General features: G+C 41.0%; 1 protein-coding gene across 3 annotated transcripts in view; it reads left to right on the forward strand.

The window, feature by feature from the left end:
* Positions 1-22,667, forward strand: part of GDAP1 (ganglioside induced differentiation associated protein 1) — a 220,462-nt gene that overhangs the window by 149,551 nt on the left and 48,244 nt on the right. For 2 of the 3 annotated variants that reach the window (XM_053715138.1, XM_053715137.1), the window contains exon 2: positions 13,667-13,726. The exons of the other annotated variant lie outside the window; for it this stretch is intronic. The gene's annotated coding sequence lies outside the window, so the exon portion shown is untranslated. The remainder of the gene's footprint in view (positions 1-13,666; positions 13,727-22,667) is intronic. 3 annotated transcript variants of the gene reach the window in all.

The raw sequence follows: 22,667 nt of genomic DNA on the forward strand, positions 1-22,667 counted from the left end.
TCGACAGGGATAGTTGTACGCTTCGCTAGAGTAGGGACTGTTCCCTTAGGGACCTTTTGCCACAAGTCCCGTGTAGCGGCATCTATGGGAAACATCTTTTTAAAAACAGGAGGGGGAGAGAACGGTACACCTGGTCTATCCCATTCCTTAGTAATAATTTCTGAAAACCTCTTAGGTATTGGAAAAACATCAGTGTAAACAGGCACTGCGTAGTATTTATCCAATTTACACAATTTCTCTGGGACTACAATGGTGTCACAGTCATCCAGAGTTGCTAAAACCTCCCTGAGCAACATGTGGAGGTGTTCAAGCTTAAATTTAAATGTAGACATATCAGAATCAGGTTGAAGTGTCTTCCCTGAGTCAGAAAAATAACCCACAGATAGAAGCTCTCCTTCTTCGGCTTCTGCACATTGTGAGGGTATATCGGACATAGCTACTAAAGCATCAGAGAGCTCTGTATTTGTTCTAGCCCCAGAGCTGTCTCGCTTTCTTTGTAACCCTGGCAGTTTGGACAATACTTCTGTAAGAGTATGATTCATAACTGCCGCCATGTCTTGTAAAGTATACGCAATGGGCGCGCTTGAGCGGGAGTTATAGGCTCTGACACGTGGGGAGAGTTAGTCGGCATAACTTCCCCCTTGTCAATTTTCTCTGGTGATAAATCTTTTAAAGCCAGAATATGGTCTTTATAACTTATAGTAAGATCAGTGCATTTGGTACACATTCTAAGAGGGGGTTCCACAATGGCGTCTAAACATAATGAACAAGGAGTTTCCTCTATGTCAGACATGTTTAACAGACTAGTAATGAGACCAGCAAGCTTGGAAAACACTTTAATTAATGTGAAAAAGCAGATTATAAAAAACGGTACTGTGCCTTTAAGGGAAAAAAACAAACACAAAAACTGCAAAACAGTGAAAAAAGCAGTTAACTCTATTACATTTTTACAGTGTATATAATAGACTAAAATAGCATTGCACCCACTTGCAAATGGATGATTAACCCCTCAGGTTCAAAAACGAAGCAAAAAAAACGGTAAAAACCATTAAAACAGTCACAAGCAAACTGCCACAGCTCTACTGTGGCTCCTAACTTCCCATAAAACGACTTTTGTAGGCACAAAAACCCTTTACAGAGGCCCAATATGTCAGGGGACTCCTTCAGGGAAGCTGGATGTCTCAGAATGTAAAAACAACTGCGCAATTAGAGCGCGAAAATAGGCCCCTCCCACCATGCACTCAAAGTCAGAGGGCCTTAAAAAACTATTCCTAGGAGTAAAATAACAGCCATGTGGAAAACTAGGCCCCCAAACAAAGATTTATCACCTCAGTAAAAAACGTTCTTTATATAAATGCAAACGTTTTACATACTAAGCCATAATAGAAAGTAATATGAAAATTACTTTTTACTGCAAGCATGATGCCAGTCGTTTATTAAATCACTGCAATCAGGCTTACCTTAACTATATCAGGCACTGTCAGCATTTTCTAGTTCTTATCCTCTAGAAAATAATATACTGAACATACCTCAGGGCAGTCAATTCTGCAGGCCGTTCTCCCAGCTGAAGTTTCCCCATACTTTTCAGTTATATGTGAGAACAGCAGTGGACCTTAGTTACAACCTGCTAAGATCATCAAAAACCTCAGGCAAATTCTTCTTCTAATTTCTGCCTGAGGTAAAAAACAGTACAACGCCGGCACCGTTTAAAAATAACAAACTTTTGATTGAAGATAAACTACACTAATTCACCACATCTCTCTAGCTACTTCCCTTGTCGAGAGCTGCAAGAGAATGACTGGAGGTGGCAGTTAGGGGAGGAGCTATATAGACAGCTCTGCTGTGGGTGATCCTCTTGCAGCTTCCTGTTGGGAAGGAGAATATCCCACAAGTAATGGATGAATCCGTGGACTGTATACACCTTACAAGAGAAAACACTTTCTTAAACCCCTAAATGACCGACATACCCTGTATATCCGCAGATGCTAAAGATTTTACTAGCTCAGCTTTGACAACTTTCTTTTTTTTTTGCTGTTTACATTTTAACACTATTGTAAGTCATATTTCAGTGAGTAATCCACACAAATTATATCTTGTTACAGAAGATTCAGAATATCCCATTATATTTATATTTCATTGCACGTAAGAATACTGCAACAAAAATGTAAAACAATTTATATTTTTGTTAAGATTTTAGTAAATAATATTGAAAATAGCCAGGTGATTACTGTTGTTACTGAGATGACCTTAATAAATTGTCATCAAGTGGCCAAATGTAAAAAAGCGTCCCATATGGATTTTTGGGGGTCTACTTTAAAATAAACTACTGTCTACTGTAAAATAAACTTTTTTTTATAATTGGGTTCTAAAGGGGAGAACTGATCAAACACAAATCTAAACTACTGAAAACTGGAGGGGGAGAAACACGAAATAATGTTAGAGAATATGTCACAATTAGAAAATATACAGAAAAAGAACCCCACCAATACTCTCTAACACAGGCCAAACTAGATTTAAAAAATCTTCTACAGGAAGAATATCAGGGTAAAGCTCTATGAAATTGAAGTACTTTGAAGGGGGGATAAGGCCGGCAAACTGCTCTTCAGAGCGCTCAACAGCTAAAGTAATTTGTAAACACAATCACTGACAAAAATGGTGAGCAACACTCAGAAAGAGTAGCTATTGCTGACTCCTTCAGGAACGTTTACGCTGGTCTTCATAGTTCAAAAGAGCTAGAAACACAGGGCGAGGACGGGACATCTAGAGGCAAAAGAAATTTTGGTCTACCTTTCTGCTACCCAATTAAAACGTTGCCCTGTAGTGCTGTTTTCTTATAATCCCCAATAATTTCTGAAGAAGTTATAGATGCTATGAAAGAACTCCCAACTAGGAAGCACAGGCCCTGATGGTTTCAGTGCCAGATACTATAAAACGTTTGCCCCTCTCCAGATCCCACATATGCTTTGTCTGTTTATTGATCTAGCTGAGTCAGGGACATTGCATCATTCAATGCTGGGGACTTACATAACTGTCATCCCTAAACTGAGCAGAACATTATAGGCCCAACTCCTAACTCAACACAGAAGTGAAAATATTTGTCAGCATTTTAGCGAAAAAGGTCAATAAGTACCTACCGGATCTAGTTGCCCATATATATATATATACACACAGTATAAAAGCATTTTGCAGTATGTTTATCAGTATGCTCTGAAACATCACACAGCATTTCTACATATGCTTTGGCAGTGGTTTGTATAGCAACCTCAATGACTCAGTTTCATAACATTAATATTTGTGAAAGAAATAAGGATTTTAGATATGAGGTGCTTTCATTTTATACATAAATTCTTACTGTACCTGCTGATTAATAAAAGTGTTTGCAGGAAGTACACCAGCTTGTTAAACAAGTAGTGCTACGTGTTGCAATGCATTATGGGCAGCACTGCCTGCTTAAAGGAATATTAAACCAAAAATGTTTCTTTCATGATTCAGATAAACCATTACATTTTAAACAACTTTCTAATTTAATTCTATTGTCAAAAAATGTTGCACTTTTAGTATCTTTTGTTGAAAAGCAGTGTTGTATGCGTAGGAGCTGGCCTATTTCTGGAGCACTAAATGGCAGCAGTTTTGCAAGATATTATCCATTTTCAAGAGCATTAGATGGCAGCACTATTTCCTACCATGTAGTGCTTCAGATGCCTACCTAGGTATCTCTTCAACGCAGAATATCCTGGGGAAAAAGGAAATTTGACAATAGATATAATTTGGAAACTTTTTAAAATGGTCTGCTCTGTCTGAATCACAAAAGAAAATGTTTGAGCTTCATTTCCCTTTAAAGGGACAGTGTACTTTGTATTGTTTAAAAAGATAAACATTGCATTAACTACACATTCTCCAGCTTTGAACAACCAACATTGTTATATTAATATACTTTTTAACTTCTAAACCATTACATTTCTGCCAATTTCTAAGCCCCTGCAGGCCGCCTCTTATCTCAGTGCATTTTATTAGCTTTTCACAGCCAGACAATGCTAGCTCATGTTTGCCATAGAGATAAAATTGTGCTTACTCATGTTTAGTTACGCATGAGACAGCACTAATTGACTAAAATGCAAGCTTGTAAAAATCATTGATATAAGGAGGCAGTCTGCAGAGGCTTGGATACAAGGTAATCACAGAGGTAAAAAGTATAATAATATAAATGTGTTGCAAAACTGCGGAATGGGTAACAAAGGGAATTTTCAAGTATACTTAGCAATGAACTCCATTTTTATTACAGCAATTTAGCAAATGTATCTTTACCCTGCACTACAGTTTTTATACATTGATTGAAGTTTCATAAACACAATTTATATTTTTTATTTATTGTATTATTTGTTAAAATATACACCTGATATGTTTTATTAAAATGATGCATCAAATTTACAACTAATAATATATATTTATATATATTTTAAAGACAAAAATGATACATATTGATATAATTCATTTTACTTTATCTAGTACGTGGAGCACCAAAACCTTCTCTATGTTCAGCTCTAACAGGAACTGGGTGCTTATTGTAAATGATGCTCAGGTTGCGCACGTTTAAGTTCTTCACTGTGGTCACTGTGTGATATGGGAGAAAAACTGGAATATTAAAGGGACACGAAACCCAATTTTTTCTTTCATGATTCAGACAGAGAACACAATTTTAAACAACATTCAAGTTTACTTCAATTATCTAATTTGCTTCATTATTTAGATATCCTTTGTTGAAGAAATAGCAAGCACATTGGTAAACCAATCACACAAGGCATCTATGTGCAGCCACTAACCAGCAACTACTGAGCCTATATAGATATGCTTTTCAATAAAGAATGTCCAGGGAGTGAAGCAAATAAGATAATAGAAGTGAATTGGAAAGTTGTTTAAAATTGCATGCTCTTTCCAAATCATGAAAGCAAAAATTTGGGTTTCATGTCCCTTTAATGCGGGGTGCACCAGGCACACCTGTTTCTATCTATCTATCTATCTATCTATCTATCTATCTATCTATCTATCTATCTATCTATCTATCATCAATTGGGTACTTGTAAAGCGCAAACTAATCACCCTCTTTCTAGTACACTGTTTTTCAAACCTTACCTTGGGCCTCCCCAACAGGCCAGGTTTCCAGGATTACCTTGTATGAGAGAAGGTAAATTCAGCATGTTTATTAAAGGGACACGAAAACCAAATTTTTTCTTTCGTGATTCACATAGAGCATGAAATTTTAAGCAACTTTCTAATTTACTTCTATTATCAAATGTTCTTTATTCTCTTGGTATCTTTATTTGAAATGCAAGAATCTAAGTTTAGATGCCGGCCCATTTTTGGTGAACAACCTGGGTTGTCCTTGCTGATTGGTGGAAAAAAATCATCCACCAATCAAAAAGTGCTGTCCAGAGTTCTTAACCCAAAAAAGCTTAGATGGCTTTTTTTTCAAATAAAGATAGCAAGAGAACGAAGAAAAATTGATAATAGGAGTAAATTAGAAAGTTGCTTAAAATTGCATGCTCTATCTGAATCACAAAAGAAAAAAAATTAGGTTCAGTGTCCCTTTAAGCAGCTGATTATTTCACCTGTGCTCCAGTTCAGAAATCCTCAAAATGTGGCCTGTTAGCGAGGCCTGAGGAAAGGGTTGAAAAAACAGTGTTCTAGTATGAAGTTAACAGGTGCTGTTCCCAGTAAGTTTTAGGTTTGTGTAACATAAGAGACACCTAGTGGTTTAAACCATTAAGACACTTAAAGCTGATTTTTTTTCAGGCTCTATTTCAATCTGCTATTCAGGGTGTGCCAATTCATATGGAAACAAAGATTTAGCATAACCTTATAATGGTTTCTGATAATCTGCTAATGTGTCATATGCTTTATACTGAAACCTGACGCATGTTGTATTCCAATCTATCAGTAAACACTTTTTTGTACGTTTTCTCAATGTTAAATTATTAATGATAAAATCACACGTACATTATGATACAAATTCAGCAATAAAATATGGTTATCTGAATCTTTATTACCTTTTGCAACCCAATGTTTAGACATTATACAGATGTTAATTATTAAATTACACAAAATAATACAAATTGGTTTTCTGCATACATTCATGGATTTATAATACTAAATTATTAGTAAGTGGAAAAACCCCCCCACTATTGAGACACATGACAGCTAGCGTCTGTACTGACAGAGACCAAATTAAAAGTCACTTTTAAGATGATAGTGTCTAATAGGTGCGGAAATCATATTAGATATATTAATTTGTTTTCATAAGTTATTGCATCTTCAGGGTGGTAGAGGAGCAGTAGCTTAAAGTTATGGATAGTGCCGATGCTACAAGCATGCAGCAGCACAAAAAGAAAAACGATCTATCTAAAGTGTACATACTTATTAGTTAGTTGACCAGATTTCCCAGACACAAATTCATGAAAACTCAGAACAAAATTCGAGGTAATTTTTTAAATACTGAGAAGGAGGAGTTAAAAAAGGCAACTTTTCGGGGGATTTCCGGTTGGCGGCCATCTTACTGGTCGCACTGAGCTTCAGCTCCTTCAGTTATCTCCAAAAATCGCTAACATTGTGATGCTAAAACTGGATATGTGATATTCAAACTATTGGAGAGGCTGGTCTGTTGACGGCCTGATTTGAAATTTAGGGTTTTGAATCTTGACGTGGCTTAATTGCCCTCAGTACCGGGCTATTTATTCTGAGGCCTTCCCTTATTACGGAAGCCTCAACACTGTCCCCACAACTAGCTGTGCCTTGAGCGTGCAGTCCTTCCCCTGAAACCAGCATTGTCCCTATTGCTGAGGGGTCTACATATTCACAGCAAATTAAGGCTAAAGTTTACGCTATCCACTACACGCTAACTGAAAATGGAGAATACTTTCCATATTACGTAATTGCAGGCATTGCTGCAGGAGCATGCCCAGAGACTGGAGGAAAGAATAGCGGCGATCTTTTACCCAGCTCTCCACAAGCCTGATAGGGGAAGACCAACCGGCTTACAAGAGACTGAACACTTGGACTTCCCCACGGCAGGGAAAAGAGCTTCCTCTCTGGAAACTGGCAACCAGGAGACCCAACACTTGGAGACAGTGGCTATTCTGAAACAGCTTAGCCCTAACAGCCTGGCTATCACAACAAGGGAGGAATCTGCACCTACTACTGCCATGATCCAGCTCCAAATCAACACACCAACAGATGGAGCAAACCAGAGCTGCGCAAGCATTGGAGACAACCTTTCACTGATGAAAGAAACTCGCGGTGGCTCTGCTGATATGGAAAGATCCTCTCTCGCATCAAGTTCAGAGCACACACTGCCAGCAACCCCTGAGATCGCAGCTATTCTCTTTGATACACCAAACACAGAGTTAAGGCTGCATTTACTCATCACTTATGGCCCAGTCGCCGTACTGATTTGCAGAGACGCTGCAAATTTCCAGGTCTCCCGTCAACTGCCATCTATCTGCGAGTACATAGCGACGAGGTGTATACTCCGGGACTCAGACAATTTCTCCCAACTGACCCATCTGCCTTACCTCAAGTTCGAGTTCGCTGGACCGGCTCCCGAAGTCACCTTGCTCCTAGAAAAAACTCTCCCAATTACCCAGGTACTGAACTATCGCATTGGAGTGGGCTGAGAATCTACCTTTTCTGCCCTAACCTAACATGCTTCCCTTCTATAATGAGAGCAGTCTGGGAGGCAAAAGTAAGAACATTAGGGATCTTAGCCTATTAACTAACTTGTCATGTAAAGCCATGGACAACAATATGTTTTTGTATTTCATATTGCGGGACTATATAATTCTACTTCTGACTATTAAGTTCCGCTATGTATATCACATGCCTCTTATCAATCCAGCAGAATTTAAAAAAACTTAAAAACAACATAAACATCACTTGTTTGGTCCACATCCTGCCCACATAGTTCTGCCGCTAATTTCTTATATATACATATCATAGACCCTTTTCACGGCAACATTCTTTGGCCTCCGTAGTTGTAAGAAGGGTCCTCACTGCACCATCAATTTCCACACAGATTTTCGCAGGATAAATCATCCTCGCTGGCCATTTAGCGTCAATCAACTTGGTACAGTAAGGAGCCATCTCACGTCTTTTGCTACTGGTCTCCGCAGAGAAATCTTGAAATAAGTAACTCCTACTATTGGCTATCATAAATTCGTTTTGTTTACGGTATTGTCTTAACATGTTGACCTTATCTTGGAAATTTAATACTTTGATCATAATAGGTCTCCCTTTTGTATGTTCTTGGTCTGATCTTCTAATACCTATTCTATGAGCTCTTTCTATTTTTAATGGGAGGTCTGCCGTAGGTATGCCTAGATAGTGTGGTAAGGTTTGGGACGCAAAAGTTATCAAATCTTTAAATTCACTTGATTCAGGGAGGCCCACTACCTTAATATTATTTCTACGGGCTCTGTCCTCTAATTCTTCTATTTTATTCTGCATGACAAGGATCTGTTTGTTATGTATGGATATTGTTTGATCTACATTATATACCTGGTCTTCTACATTGGAGATCCTTAGTTCTGCTTCATTTAATCTGCTAGCATATTGTCTAATTTCATTGGATAAAGTGGCAATCTCTAATTTTATGTTGTTAAACTGTGGTAATATTAAGTCTGAAATTTGTTGCATAAGTGAGTGGGGATCTGCATTAGTTAGTTGTGAGTCATCTAAATTAATTTCTGCAGTCTGTTCTATACCTTTACTAATAGTTTTTTTATCTTTAGTTTTAGGCGGCATGGCTGGTGATCTAGTTTTGATAAATTTTTCCATATATGTGCAAAAAGAAAAAAACCTGTGTGTAGGTATCCAGTGAGGATAATATTTAGATATCCCTCCCCTAGCGGGAGTTTAAATCCTTATACAAGATCAACAACTTGTATTGTGTTATTGTGTACTCTGTGTATAGCAAACCAAAACTTCTTGTGCCACGGTGAACAAACGAAAAATAAAAATCTTCAGAAATTTATAAAAAAAGGAAAACTGATGTCTTTCTGGTCAACTTACTTTCCTGACCAAATTGTGCTTGAGTGTGTTTTTTTTGTGTGTTTTTTTGAGTGTGTATATGTGTAATGTTATATGACAATATCTAAATCAGAGAAAATTAGAAATCAAAATTAGTAACTTTAATTGGAGCTTATTCTATAGTCTAACTGCAACACCAAGATTGCCACCTGTTTTTGGCAGACTTCCCTTCTCTTATCTTATAATTAAGGCAACCTTATTCCATTTTACTTAATTTTTACATAACTTCTATAGCCATTTATCCAAAAAAGCTTTGTATTGCCTAATAGAGATAATATTTCTGGGGTTTTATACACACCCTTCTTATAATAACTCTACTTAGCACCAGCCTCACATACTTTCATGCCTCTTAAAGAATTGTAGAAACTTTATAGGTAAGTATAGAAAAATAAGCACGGATAATATGCCTTATCAGAAACATATATAATGTTCAGACCACTGCACAAACATATATATCCCACAGAGTCTCTCTCTTTGGCCTTCTATGTATCTTCTTCTTTCTCTTTAGACCTCATACTTCCTCCACTTGAAATCTTGCATACTTTTAGGCTCCTTTTGTGTATTATTCTATGGCGGGGTCCCTGTATTCTGGATGGTATACAGCTGTATATTAAACCTTCCTTAGACACTTTTGTATTCTTATACCATCTAACAGGTACTGTCCCTTTCTTTGATAGGTCGAAAAATAGGATATGTACAGTTCCCCAATTCAATATACTGCAAGCTATCCTCTTTGATAGTTCCTCTTAGGGGATCCTTATATGCCTCACATCCCTTAAAGGTTGTATGTTTAGACCAAAGCTTATAGGACGGGGCTACCACTATTACAACATATATTCCCAAGCAAAGTATTGTAATGTGCGGATACTGGCCTCGCCTATTTAACGCTTAAATCCTCAGATAAGTAGTGGTATTATGCTAATTATGTTTTAGCCGTGTCCAGCTTCACATCATATGCATATCACACAGTCTTTCTTAATATACAGTATACTTGCGAGCCTCAGGGGGATGTTCCAGCGGATCCTCTGTACTGTGCTCTTGTGCTGTTTGTGGATAGCTATCTCCTATCTTGCAGGGAAGACCAGCAGCATGTGTCTCAGATCCCACGAACTCCCAACAGGTACTTGTGCCAAACTGCAGTGTTACTGTTTAGCCTGGGAAACAGTGGTCGTGCTCCTTCTCTGTTGTAGAAAGCCCCTTTTAGTCTGGGCTCACAGTGTCTCCAAACATCTGGCCGTGGCGAGATCGGCCCTACGCCACAATTCGGCTTCCGGCACCCACCAGTCACATGCGCTGGCTTGCACGCCCAATTCGGTCCTCCAAACAAGGGCTATGGCGCTGCGGTGTTGGAAAGTTGGCTCCGGTTACTCCGTCAGCGTGCACGCTGGCGTGTTCCTTGAGCTCCGCCCCGGACAAACAAGGTCCCAAGTTACTTCGCTGTCAATATTTTACTTACTGCTGCAGGGCTGTCGTGCTTTGGTTTGGAGCTCAGCAACCTCATTTTGACTGAGCAAGATAGCTTGTGAGTATTCAGAGAAACGACTTTAGATTTACTCAGTTGGGACCAACATTAATAAATTGCCCAAGTTGTTATCAGAGCATAAGAACCAGGAACAGCTCTGTAGGGTCCTGAACCAAAAGACATGTATATCACATGCCTATCATCTCTGTTTACTATGGGTGAAATGTTTTCCTACATGGATAAGAGAAATCTATCATAATCTATGCTGTCTACTGTATATAGAATATGCACTACCGGTATTGTCTGGAGTGGATCTTAAATCTATATTTGTTATAAGCCTATGACTTGGTAATATATAATGTTCAGCTTACCCCTCTTACCATGGTATTAGTGATGACCACATGGTCTGACTGCAGTACTTACAGAGAGATCACCTGGGAGGTTGTATGTCCTCACATTCCTCCTCTCTTCCTTCCTATAATTTTAGACCATTTATAGATAGCTTTGGCCCCACCTTATCAAGCAGCCAGTGGGACCTGGCTTATCATATTAATCTAAGGCCCAATCAACCATTACTGTACCCTAACGTTCCACAGCCCATACCTATTAACTACGATATGTCTAGTCACGTAGGCCGTAAATTGCCAGATATATTAAACCCTCATAAGTTTATGCCATGTATACCACATGTATATCATATATGGTTGTTACCGAGATCTTTGAAGTCCACTGTTCATAAAATATACACTGCTAATACAGTCTTGATCAGGCCTCCTATTTATATCTACTATAAGCCCATAACTTAACAATATACCATTTCCAGCTTCCTCTTCCGAGATGGTATTAATGACGACCACTGGATATGATCGAGACTCTCACAGAGAGGATAGGTGTCCTTAAATTGCTTATTTTCTCTCTCCAATTCCATTAATTTATCTGCATATAGTTTAGCTCTCACCTTACTCAGCAGCCAGTAAGGGCCGTTTCAATATTAAATCAATCAGAGGTCCAATTAAAGTGAAGGTAAACTTTGATGAATGAAAGCCCGTTTTTTTAAAAATACTATTAAAAACAGGGGTACTTTCATTCATCAAAGTTTACAAATCAGCCGTTTTGATTAAAAACTTACCTTTTTTTCTTTTCACAGCCAGAGCAGCTTTCTCCTCCATGAAATCCTCTCTTCACACATGAGCAATGACTAATCCGGCTTCCTCCAATCACAGCATGGCCTCAGGCAATAACCACCCTGGGTGGAAAGCCGTGATTGGAGGAAGCCGGATTAGTCATTGCTGATGTGTGAAGAGAGGATTTCCAGGAGGGGGAAACTGCTGTAGCGGTGAAAAAGAAAAAAAGGTAAGTTTTTAATCAAAACGGCTGATTTGTAAACTTTGATGAATGAAAGTGCCCCTGTTTTTAATAATATTTTTAAAAAACGGGCTTTCATTCACCAAAGTTTACCTTTACTTTAAGCCATTTATTAGATTACACTCACATCCCTCCAGCTTACCATTAAGGCTGTGACACACTGCAAGCGATGCGGCGCGAGGCAAAGCAGCTGCTTCGCTCCGCGTCGCATCGCTTCTGAAGTTCAAATATTTCATCTCTGAGCGCTCAGCTACGCGACCTGACGCAGCAGAGTGCTCAGAGATGAAAAGGCAGGACACACTGAGCGCGCACAGCTGCATGTACACGCTGCGCGTCGCTCTGCTTGCAGTGTGTCACAGCCTTTACTGTATGTTGTCATTATGTAGCCCATGCTTGCTAGCTGTGATAAGTCTATCTATGTAGGCCATAAAGTGATATAGATCTAAAAGTCATTTGCTGTTTCATATACCCCCTCCCTTATGTCAAGATCTATCAGTCCAAGAGGACTTTATTATTTTTTATTATTGCACAGCTGGATAAATCTCCTCTTATGATCATCTATTGACAGTACTTTCTACTAAGCCTTTCTGATACATTTAACTATAGTGTGCCATGATATTCTGCTACCTATATATATCTATATCTCACTGCCATAGGCATAACTATATCAGTTACCAGACCCCCTCTCTATAGATTTGTGAATATAATATATTACCCAGTATCAACTATGTTATATTATCAGTTACTTCTCTTTATAAATTATCCAGGTCCATGAGTGACCACCTCAACGGCTAGTTTTCCCTCCCTAGATTGTATGTCTTGTTAGGTCCAAGAGTGGCCTCCTATGTCGTGAAAGGGAAGCACTTAAGATAATAATACAAAACTGGGGACCTAGATACCCAACTACTGTATCTCATTGTGTTGACTATGTTTATTTCAATCCCTAGGGCTAACCTAAACTTTTGTCATTTTAGTTGTGTTAATGTTCATATAATTTGTACTTTTTCTTTCACAACCTCAATAAAAAAAATACAAAAAAACAACAAAAAAAGGCAACTTTTCAAAATTACAGTAGTTTACCTACAATGAAAATCAATAGTGAAAATTATTGCTAAGATAAAAATGTTGTTGTCCTTAATTTATAATTAGGAAGAAGAGGGACTGCTATATTTTGTGCATTTTGTAAGGTGGTCTTTCTTCATCCGAAGCATCTTAAAAAACTCAACATAAGTTTTGTCTAAGTTGACCTTATATTCTAACGTTGCCTTAAGAGCGTCCACACCAAGGTGAATCTTCTCTGTGGCCCATATGCTATAGATGAGGGAAAACACCCGTTCAGTGGCAGCATTGATTTTATGAAGGCAGAAAAGAAACTAATTGAAAGGCCTTTGAGCAAGAAACATGGTTGTTGTTAAAGTGAAAGATCATTTCAACACATTTTTGAGCTGGCAGTGTTTTATTAGCAGCCCATTCAGAAATGATGAGTACATCAAACTGCTTCACATAGACATACTCATCATACATTTAATTTTTAGTCAACTGAGCAGATGGTAGAGTTTTAGTGACAAGAAAATGAAGTTCTCTCAATGTCTTCCCATGAATGTGTTTTGTTTAAGGTTACCTGGCTGTAGGATTCCAGGCCCTGAAAGCTTTTTTCAGTCCATTTGTTCAAGTAACTCAGCACATAGAATGAGAGTGCAGTGGCACAAAACCTTTTTTATTTTTTATCTTTTCTTATAGTATTCCTTCCTCTCTTTCCAGTATCCAACAATTGTGTTAACAGCTGAAGGAAGGAAACAGTCTTTATTTCTGGACATCAAGGTAGTTTTCAAACCGTTAATACTATCAGTCACTTCAAATACAGTGACTGTCTTTCCCTCTGCTTTGACTGCTTCATGAAAAGAGTTGTTAAAGAATTCAGCAGAAACAATAGACATTTCTCCTGAGACTGAAAATATGATTTTAGCTGTATAACATTTTAAGAACTCTTTCAATGGCAGGCAGCAGTGCTAACCACCTTGTCTGAGCATAACATTGCATCAACCAAAACTGTTTTACATAGTCATAAATCATCTCTGCATCAACAGGTAAAATATCAGTAACTGCTCAAACATAGTTGTGGATGATGTGACTTACATACCTAACTCCTATCAGACCATGCCCAATGTTAATCTGCACATAGTTTTGGATTTTTCTTTCTGCACCTACAAAATTAGAATGTGTCATCTGCACACAGTCCAACAACGCTTTCTGCTAAAAAAAAATCACAATTTTTTATTTTTTTCACCAGACAACAATTTTAGTTCAAATACTATAAAATACAAAACAAGGTACTCCAATGCACAAATGCGAGAAGCATTATTATCACAAAAGTCTTGATCATTTTATGATTGGATGTTGCAGTAAACACAGAAATAAATGTACCCATTTCTAAATCACAGTGCAACAGATATAAACATGATGTGCCTTGTAGCTTCTTATTTGGTACATGCACATGCAAATGTGAGCTCTAATGTTACATGGAATAGCTTTGATGTAGCATTTTCTAAATCATAGTGCTACAGATCTAAAGAATGAGGTACAAACATATTCAAAGTTATATCTTCTGTTTTGGAATGTGCACATGCAAATTTGGGTTCTAATGTTATATGGAGTAACTTTGATGTACAATCCATGGACCTAAAACTATGATAGTTAGTGTGAAGTTGTGTGATATGCAAAAGCACTCACAGTCAGGACTGGGCTGAGACCAAAAATAGGCATTTATAGGCAAAGCAGCAAATATCAGTTAGACCTAGGTACCCATAATAGGCAGACTGTAACAGCTTTCCCATAGTTGCCAACATTTAAAAAAAAAATTCAGGGACACATTGCAGCTATCAATTACCTGTATGACATTTTTTTTACCACACCCCCTGCCCTAAAGTTCCTCCCATTTAATTTAGCTCAGCCTATTTATTATGGTGCAGATTATATATATATAGCAGAATGTACGGAATGTAATTCATAAAAGAAATGGAAGCAAAAGGAAAATGCCTCACACACCCAGCCCCTCCCATTACCATATATACAAAAATGTAATATTATAGAGAGGATCCCTCTGCATCACTCACAGAGCCCCTTCCATATATATATATATATATATATATATATATATATATATATATATATATATATATATATATATATATATATATATATATATATATATAATTATTATTATATTTTAGAGAGGTTCCCTCTGCCTCACTCACAGAGCTCCTCCCCAGTAACTTATAAATAAATATATATTTAACATTATAGAGAGGTTCCCTCTGCCTTACACACATAGCCCTCTCACCAAAAACATATTTAGATTTATGTATATTATTGAGAGGCTCCATCTGCCTCACACACATTGACCCTCACCAGTACCTTATATACTGATATATAATACTACAATACTACAAAGAGTCTAATCTGCCTCTCACATACACAGTTCTCTCCCTGGTGCATCATATGCAAATATAATACTATAAACAGGTCTTCACTGCCTCACACATAAAACTCCCCAGTACCATATATAGAGAAATATAATACTATAGATAGGTTCCTCTGCCTCTCTCATACACACACATGCCCTCCCCAGTATTTTTATATACAGATATTTATTATAAAGGTTCCCTCTTCCTCTCTCACACACACACAGGCCCCTCCCCAGTACCTATAGAGAGGTTCATCTGCCCTTCTCACACACACAACCCCTCCCTAGCACAATAAAAAACAGTAATGGTCATAAGCTCTAATTTTATCTTTTATTTAAAGGAACATTAAATTTGTTTTTATTTGATGACTAACATGTATCAAAAGTAGTTTTTTTCTTTTACATTTGAATATTTTTAATAATCAATTTGATTTGAATCTAAAAGCATGGCTGATACTATGCCAATGTTAAAAACTCATTTCCAGTACATTTATTCCTGTCCAAAGTATAAAAAATACAAATGATTTATATATATTGCATCAGCTCACTAAGATGGTAATGGCTCTACTAAAAGAGCTTTTTAATGCAAAAGAGCAAGTTTATCAGAGCAACTAACTTGTATTAACCTACAAACAAAAATGACTATAACGTTAGTTTAGAAGACCAGATCCAAGGTGACAAAATAAAAACTATATTGACCTAGTATAGTATGTGGTGTGCATTTACTTTTTCCCAGCCAGGTGCTACAGTAAGTGACAATTAGACAAAGTGACACACGTGTACAACAGACACTGGTCCCTCCTCATCTCAGCCACCTGCATTTGATGATTTCCTGACAACTTCCTGGACTTTAAAGCTCATCTCTAGAGCTTAGTGACGATCTATAGAGCAGGAACTTCGGCCGTGATGTAGGAAGCAGTCACCGATCCTTGTAGCCCACACTTGCTTGTTACACTCTTACCATGTGAAGAGCTTCCTTCTGAGCCGAGAGTCAGTATTTCCCATAGCCCGGGTTTGGCCGCGGTCTGCCCCTGAGATAGCGGAGCAGCTTCTGCATCATTCATTCTCCAATCTGATATGGACATCATGCGAGCACTGGAGCTGCCTCCTTCATCCGACCGGGAGGTGCTGCAGATCCATAGAAAGGATCCAATTCCAAACGGCCTGAGCGGTAACAGGCACCTAGCGCTGCTTACCTTTGGCACTTCCCCATGTGGCACCGGGCACTGATCCCCACTACGGCACAGGGTTTATATGCAGTGTGAGGGAAAGCCTGGGGATGTGAGAACATGGCTGCGAGTGACGTCCCATCTGTGATTAGTTAGCCCCCGACCAGAACACCAGACTGCCTGCTTCCCAGGGATTGCCGGGGGATTGCTACAAAACTGCTGCGATATAGTGCTGCAGACACATGCACACCCCTGAACTTACCTGTAACTGGTGAGATCTCTGCTCCTAGTGCCACCCCCGATGGCTTGTGCTGCCTCTACTGTCTGGCTGTGTGGTAGAGTTTGTGGGGGACAATTATGTGACTGTGCTTGCTACTTGCACGTGTTACAGCATCACATGCTGTGAGGACAGTTTTGGGGGACTTATCAGGGACAGTTGTTCCTTAGAAACTAGGGTTAGAGGTACAAAATCATGGGTTGTCTGTCAGGATTCCGGATGTCTTTTCATCTTATTATTGGCTGACACAAGAGTCAATCAACTGACAAGAGATTGCGAGTGCATAATGTAAACCTGAAAATTTGAAGCCTTCCATGTCTGCAGAATTGCCTCCCCCACCTGACAATATGACTTTCCCACCTGCATTTAGAGTTATGGTTTTATTGGCTAGAATAAACTCAATGTTTTGGTTACATCCTTTTGTTAGTTTGTTTATTCATTAAAGGAGATGCTCCTTTTGTGCAAATAAAACTATGAGGTCTGCCAATCATGATTACCAAAGGGATTGCTGAAAATAAACATTTATGTAGGTGAGAGACATAGAGATTACAAAGATACTCGCCCCCCCCCATTAAGAACCCAAGAAGAAAGATTAATATTGCAGATTTATTTTATCCAACATTTTTTTTTCTTGTTAAAACAAAAGCTGTCTTTCTTAGCTATATTAGAGGGCTCTGCAGTGAAGTCTAGGAAATGGCTGAACAAATCCAGAAACTCATTTTTTTTTGTTTGTTTAATGTAGGTACATTTTTAAGTTTAAATTGTTAAATAGTGAATTGAGTGCTTTTTATTTTAACTTGCATACCTTTAAAAAATACCTGAAACCTGATTTTTTATCTTTCATGATTCAGATAGGTCTTACATTTTTATACAACTTTAAAGTTTACTTCTATTATAACATTTGCTTCATTTTCTTTGTATCTTTTGTTAAAGTAGCAGCAATGCACTCCAGGGAGGTAGCATAGTACATCAGGTGAGTCAATGACAAGAGCCATAAATATGCAGCCACCAATCAGCAGCTAGCTCCCAGTAGTGCATTGGTGCGCCTGAGCCTATTTTCTACTATAATAGCCTTCTATTTTTTTCCACCAACAAAATTAAGCAATTATATAATAGAAATAGAAGTACACAGGAAAGTTGTTTAAAATTACACGCTCTATTTAAATCTGGATTTAATTTTGACTTTATTGTCCCTTTAAAATTACATTGGGAAGGTAACAATTTGAGTACTACTAGTTACTTTAAAGGGACAGTCTAGTCCAAAACAAACTTTTATTATTCAGATAGGGCATGTAATTTTAAATAATTTTCCAATTTACTTCTATCACAGTTTTTTTTGTTCTCTTGGTATTCTTAGTTGAAAGCTAAATCTTGGAGGTTCATATGCTAATTTCTAAGCCCTTGAATGCAGCCTCTTAGCTCAGGGCATTTTTGCAGTTTTTTACCACTAGAGGGTGTTAGTTCATGTGTTTCATATAGATAACACTCTGCTCACACACGTGGCGTTCCTAGGAGCCTGCACTGATTGGCTAAAATGCAAGTCTGTCAAAAGAACTGAAATAAGGGGGCAGTTTGCAGAGGCTTAGATACAGTGACGTGCAGTGAGGTCAGAGGCAGGTGAGGCACTGGCTAGGATATGCCTTCATTCTTTAGATATCCTTTGTTGAAGAAATAGCAATGCACATGGGTGATCCAATCACATGAGGTATCTATTGTGCAGCCACCAATCAGCAGCTACTGAGCATATTTAGATATGATTTTCAACAAAGGATATCAAGAGAATGAAGGAAATTAGATATTAGATGTAAATTGGACAGAGGGGGTGGGAGAGACAGGGAGAGACAGATAGATAGAGAGACAGAGGGAAAGAGAGAGACAAAGAGACAGAGGGGAGAGAGACAGAGAAAGAGACCATGGGGGAGAATGAGACACGTAAGGAGAGAGACAGAGGGGGTTGGAGAGACAGGGAGAGATGGATAGAGAGAGAGAAACAGAGGGGAGAGAGAGACAGAGGGAGAGAGAGAGAGAGAGACAGACAGAGGGGGAGAGAGAGAGAGAGAGACAGACAGAGGGGAGAGAGAGAGAGACAGAGGGGGAGAGAGAGAGAGAGAGACAGAGGGGGAGGGAGAGAGAGACAAAGACAGAGGGGAGAGAGAGAGAGACAGAGGGGGATGGAGAAAGGGAGAGACAAAGACAGAGGGGAGAGAGAGAGACAGAGGGGAGAGAGAGAGACAGAGAGAGACAGAGGAGAGAGACAGAGGAGAGAGAGAGACAGAGGAGAGAGAGAGAGAGAGAGAGAGAGAGAGAGGAGAGAGAGAGGAGACAGAGACAGAGGAGAGAGAGACAGAGGGGAGAGAGAGAGACAGAGGGGAGAGAGAGACAGAGGAGAGAGAGACAGATGAGACAGAGGGGAGAGAGAGACAGATGAGACAGAGGGGAGAGATAGAGACAGAGGGGAGAGATAGAGACAGAGGGGAGAGATAGAGACAGAGGGGAGAGACAGAGACAGAGGGGAGAGATAGAGACAGAGGGGAGAGACAGAAGGGAGAGAGAGAGAAAGGGAGAGACCGAGACAGACGGGAGAGAGAGAGAAGGGAGAGAGACAGAGGGGAGAGAGAGACAGAGGGGAGAGAGAGAGACAGAGGGGAGAGAGAGAGACAGAGGGGAGAGAGAGAGAGAGACAGAGGGGAGAGAGAGACAGATGAGACAGAGGGGAGAGATAGAGAAAGAGGGGAGAGATAGAGACAGAGGGGAGAGATAGAGACAGAGGGGAGAGATAGAGACAGAGGGGAGAGACAGAAGGGAGAGAGAGAGAGAAAGGGAGAGACATAGACAGAAGGGAGAGAGAGAGAAGGGAGAGAGACAGAGGGGAGAGAGAGAGACAGAGGGGAGAGAGAGACAGATGAGACAGAGGGGAGAGATAGAGACAGAGGGGAGAGATAGAGACAGAGGGGAGAGACAGAGACAGAGGGGAGAGATAGAGACAGAGGGGAGAGACAGAAGGGAGAGAGAGAGAAAGGGAGAGACAGAGACAGAAGGGAGAGAGAGAGAAGGGAGAGAGATAGAGGGGAGAGAGAGAGACAGAGGGGAGTGAGAGAGACAGAGGGGAGAGAGAGAGACAGAGGGGATAGAGAGAGACAGAGGGGAGAGAGAGAGAGAGACAGAGTAGAGGGAGAGAGACAGAGGCGAGAGAGAGACAGAGGGGAGAGAGAGAGAGACAGAGGGGAGAGAGAGACAGAGGAGAGAGAGACAGAGGGGAGAGAGAGAGACAGAGGGGAGAGAGAGAGAGAGACAGATGGGAGAGAGAGAGACAGAGGGGAGAGAGAGAGAGAGACAGAGGGGAGAGAGACAGAGGGGAGAGAGACAGAGGGGAGAGAGAGAGACAGAGGGGAGAGAGAGAGACAGAGGGGAGAAAGAGAGACAGAGAGAGAGAGACAGAGGAGAGAGAGAGACAGAGGAGAGAGAGAGAGACAGAGGAGAGAGAGACAGAGGGGAGGGAGAGAGACAGAGGGGAGAGAGAGAGAGACAGAGGAGAGAGAGACAGATGAGACAGAGGGGAGAGAGAGACAGATGAGACAGAGGGGAGAGATAGAGACAGAGGGGAGAGATAGAGACAGAGGGGAGAGATAGAGACAGAGGGAGAGATAGAGACAGAGGGGAGAGACAGGGACAGAGGGGAGAGATAGAGACAGAGGGGAGAGACAGAAGGGAGAGAGAGAGAAAGGGAGAGACAGAGACAGAAGGGAGAGAGAGAAGGGAGAGAGACAGAGGGGAGAGAGAGACAGAGGGGAGAGAGAGAGACAGAGGGGAGAGAGAGAGAGACAGAGGGGAGAGAGAGAGAGACAGAGGGGAGAGAGAGACAGATGAGACAGAGGGGAGAGATAGAGACAGAGGGGAGAGATAGAGACAGAGGGGAGAGACAGAAGGGAGAGAGAGAGACAGAGGGGAGAGAGAGAGACAGAGGAGAGAGAGACAGATGAGACAGAGGGGAGAGATAGAGACAGAGGGGAGAGATAGAGACAGAGGGGAGAGACAGAGACAGAGGGGAGAGATAGAGACAGAGGGGAGAGAGACAGAGACAGAGGGGAGAGAGAGACAGATGAGACAGAGGGGAGAGAGAGACAGATGAGACAGAGGGGAGAGATAGAGACAGAGGGGAGAGATAGAGACAGAGGGGAGAGATAGAGACAGAGGAGAGAGACAGAGGGGAGAGCGAGAGACAGAGGGGAGAGAGAGAGACAGAGGAGAGAGAGAGACAGATGAGACAGAGGGGAGAGAGAGACAGATGAGACAGAGGGGAGAGATAGAGACAGAGGGGAGAGATAGAGACAGAGGGGAGAGACAGAGACAGAGGGGAGAGATAGAGACAGAGGGGAGAGACAGAGGGAGAGAGAGAGAAGGGAGAGAGACAGAGGGGAGAGAGAGACAGAGGGGAGAGAGAGACAGAGGGGTGAGAGAGAGAGACAGAGGGGAGAGAGAGAGAGACAGAGGGGAGAGAGAGAGAGATGAGACAGAGGGGAGAGATAGAGACAGAGGGGAGAGATAGAGACAGAGGGGAGAGATAGAGACAGAGGGGAGAGACAGAAGGGAGAGAGAGAGAGAAAGGGAGAGACAGAGACAGAAGGGAGAGAGAGATAAGGGAGAGAGACAGAGGGGAGAGAGAGAGAGAGACAGATGGGAGAGAGAGAGAGACAGAGGGGAGAGAGAGAGAGACAGAGGGGAGAGAGACAGATGAGACAGAGGGGAGAGATAGAGACAGAGGGGAGAGATAGAGACAGAGGGGAGAGACAGAGACAGAGGGGAGAGATAGAGACAGAGAAAGGGAGAGACAGAGACAGAAGGGAGAGAGAGAGAGAAGGGAGAGAGACAGAGGGGAGAGTGGGAGAGACAGAGGGGAGAAAGAGAGACAGAGGGGGGAGAGAGAGACAGAGGGAATAGAGAGAGACAGAAGGGAGAGAGAGAGAAGGGAGAGAGACAGAGGGGAGAGAGAGAGACAGAGGGGAGAGAGAGAGACAGAGGGGAGAGAGAGAGAGACAGAGGGGAGAGAGAGAGAGACAGAGGGGAGAGAGAGAGAGAGATGAGACAGAGGGGAGAGATAGAGACAGAGGGGAGAGATAGAGACAGAGGGGAGAGACAGAGGGGAGAGACAGAAGGGAGAGAGAGAGAAAGGGAGAGACAGAGACAGAAGGGAGAGAGAGAGAAGGGAGAGACACAGAGGGGAGAGAGAGAGACAGAGGGGAGTGAGAGAGACAGAGGGGAGAGAGAGAGACAGAGGTGATAGAGAGAGACAGAGGGGAGAGAGAGAGAGACAGAGGAGAGGGAGAGAGACAGAGGGGAGAGAGAGACAGAGGGGAGAGAGAGAGAGATAGAGGGGAGAGAGAGACAGAGGTGAGAGAGACAGAGGGGAGAGAGAGAGAGAGACAGAGGGGGGAGAGAGAGAGACAGAGGGGAGAGAGAGAGAGACAGATGGGAGAGAGAGAGAGAGACAGAGGGGAGAGAGAGAGACAGAGGGGAGAGAGAGAGACAGAGGGGAGAGAGACAGAGGGGAGAGAGACAGAGGGGAGAGAGAGAGACAGAGGGGAGAGAGAGAGACAGAGGGGAGAGAGAGAGACAGAGGGGAGAAAGAGAGACAGAGAGAGAGACAGAGGAGAGAGAGAGACAGAGGAGAGAGAGAGAGACAGAGGAGAGAGAGACAGAGGGGAGAGAGAGAGACAGAGGGGAGAGAGAGATACAGAGAGAGAGACAGATGAGACAGAGGGGAGAGAGAGACAGATGAGACAGAGGGGAGAGATAGAGACAGAGGGGAGAGATAGAGACAGAGGGGAGAGATAGAGACAGAGGGGAGAGACAGAG

This window comes from Bombina bombina, chromosome 5, assembly GCF_027579735.1.
Source record: "Bombina bombina isolate aBomBom1 chromosome 5, aBomBom1.pri, whole genome shotgun sequence".
NCBI classification, from domain to species: domain Eukaryota; kingdom Metazoa; phylum Chordata; class Amphibia; order Anura; family Bombinatoridae; genus Bombina; species Bombina bombina.